This window comes from Oncorhynchus mykiss, chromosome 7 (assembly GCF_013265735.2).
Source record: "Oncorhynchus mykiss isolate Arlee chromosome 7, USDA_OmykA_1.1, whole genome shotgun sequence".
Lineage (NCBI taxonomy): Eukaryota > Metazoa > Chordata > Actinopteri > Salmoniformes > Salmonidae > Oncorhynchus > Oncorhynchus mykiss.
Genome location: NC_048571.1, coordinates 78,597,154 through 78,599,821, shown reverse-complemented (window position 1 = coordinate 78,599,821; position 2,668 = coordinate 78,597,154). Strand labels below are relative to the sequence as shown.

The 2,668-nt window shown below is 44.8% G+C and overlaps 1 long non-coding RNA gene across 1 annotated transcript; it reads right to left on the bottom strand.

The window, feature by feature from the left end:
• Nucleotides 1-707: 707 nt before the first annotated feature.
• LOC118965319 lies at nt 708-2,123 on the bottom strand. Its single transcript, XR_005052675.1, has 2 exons — nt 1,857-2,123; nt 708-1,319 (listed from the first exon to the last, which is right to left on the bottom strand). It is a non-coding gene; the product is annotated as an uncharacterized LOC118965319 (long non-coding RNA).
• Between the last annotated feature and the right edge of the window lie 545 nt (nt 2,124-2,668).

The following is a 2,668-nucleotide window of genomic DNA, read 5'->3' as shown; positions in this document are numbered from 1 at the left end:
CCCCTTGAAGGATACTTTTTTTAAAATGTATTTGATGAAAAAAATGTTTGGCCCATACAAATGAATTGAATAACAGATTCACTACATGGAACAACAGATAGCCCCCCCCCTAAACAGTCTCCATATACTGTATTTGGGGACGCCTGTGTTCCCTTATTAACCATGAATACACACCACTGGATCAATGATGTATATACAGTAAATCAATATCTATGGCTGTGACATTATATGACTGTGTATCCTTAATCGCCCTCCCCTCTCAGTCCAGTCCAATCGCTCTCCTCTCCTCTCACTCCCCTCTTACCTCCTCCTATCCCCTCCCTCCTTCTCTCTTCCTCCCCGCCTCCTCCTATCCCCTCCCTCCTCTCTTCCTCCCCCCTCCTCCTATCCCCTCCCTCCTTCTCTCTTCCTCCCCCCCTCCTCCTATCCCCTCCCTCCTTCTCTCTTCCTCCCCCCTCCTCCTATCCCCTCCCTCATTCTCTCCCCCCCTCCTATCCCCTCCCTCCTTCTCTCTTCCTCCCCCCTCCTCATATCCCCTCCCACCTTCTCTCTTCCTCCCCCCTCACACCTTCTCTCTCCCCCCCCCACCTCCTATCCCCTCCCTCCTTCTCTCTTCCTCCACCCTCCTCCTGTCCTCTTCCCTTCCCTCTTTCTCAACGCTCCCTTTCCTGAATGCTAAAAGACATCAGTAAAAGTAGGCCACACTCTTAATATGTAAAAACTCTTAAACTCTTAAATTTTATTATACATTTAGGTTCAACCATTTTGACCCCAACATGCTCCAACACGCAACATTGTCCAGAGTAAAGTGATACCCTTCAGGTTGCCAGCTGTTCCAGAAACAGTGTACATTAGCGACTTCATGACAGAACACAGAGTTCATCCCCACCCTATTCCCTATAAAGTGCATTATATAGGGAATATATAGGGAACTATGGTGTACAATTTAGGACACAGTCAAAGTCTACATGACAGAACACTCCAGTTCATTTCCCACCAGGGACACAGTGGGTCTCGGCCCCAGCCTCAGCCCAGTCCCCAACACTTTTGCCTCCAGCCCTTCTGGACCAATCCCTACGCCCGTGTCAAACGCCAGCCCCACCCTGGTCCTCCCCTCCCCTTCGCCTTGAGACAGCGTTAGAACCTGGGCTCTGGCCATCAACTTGACTCCGTCCCGATTGGATGCCTCGATGCTGGCGCCCACGCCGGGTCCCCTGACATGTGACCCCCCGCTGAGATGCTGGTGGAACAGCCCGATGTCCACCGACCCACCCAACTCTCTACTCCTCACCTCCACATAGGGAACGGACATGGCACACCTATTTATATATATATATATATATATATATATATATATATATATAGAGAGAGAGAGAGAGAGAGAGAGAGAGAGAGAGAGATGACTGATTAGGAGGAACATAATTTAACCTTCTCTCTTACTATCATGCTGGAATTATGACAATTTTAATTTAAATTCTAGGTATTTTCAGTGTTCAGTTTGAAGTCAGTACATTCTCTCATTCTGTGGTGAACAGTCAGAGTTATATAGAGTGGAATAGACTAACTTTAATCACCATAATCACGTTGACTTATCTTTATTAAATAAGATAAGATAAGATAAGCTGTTTTTATTGTCCAATTGTACACAACTTCCAACGGAAATTCGACTTCCGTTTATCTCAACCACTCAGACAGACACACATGCACAAACAGAGGTTAGAGCAGGGGACTGCCATACTATTGGGCTGAGTAGCAGTTGTTGTGGATACACAGTATTGGGCTGTGTGTAATAGAAATCAATAGAACACAAAAGAAACCGTACATCAGTATTATAGTCCCTCAAATTGAGGACGCACCTGTAAGGAGTCTCCTGTTGTTGTAATATATCAGTCAGATGTTCTTCAGTAGCTCCTCAGGCTGTGGAAACACAGTGAAGCTTCTCTTCTACAGATCACTGAACATCAAGTCATAATGTCAATCTGTCGACTAGAATGAACTGAATGAAGATCAAGACAGTTTATTCAGTCTTTACGTTTTTCCAGTCAGGAGAAATGTTGTGTTGCTTCTCAATACAGCATCTGACTTTATAAGGTGTTGAGGCAAGGAAGAGGGGTGGTGGGGTGTATGTGTGTGGGGGGAGTAGCTGATGCGGGATTCGGTTGATCCAATGTCTGGGTCTGTCTCTGTTTCTGCTTCTCTTCACTCTCAGCGGCTCTGTTCCTTCATTGGACGAGTCGAGTCAGCTGTCTGTTCCCGCCCATGAACTCTGCAGTCATTGGTCCAATTCAATTCAAAATATAATCAGGAAATGAAACTTAACATTCTTCAGGACTAAACAACAGCAAACAGACTTTCTCTCCTCTATCAGAGAATGGTTACAGTATTACTGAGATCCTTGTTCTAACTGAAAACCATTCTGTCCTGCTGAGCTGATTTAGGTGCCAGTAAAGGAATATCTGGAAATATTATTCTTACATTTCAGTTTATATTACATGTATTATTACTATTTAGTAAAATATAGTTTTAGCAAAGAACTTCATAACACAGGATCAAATGTTTTGCACACACTAGAAAGTTAAAATGTGTGTGTGTGTGTGTGTGTGTGTGTGTGTGTGTGTGTGTGTGTGTGTGTGTGTGTGTGTGTGTGTCGAGCATTTCCTAATGGATG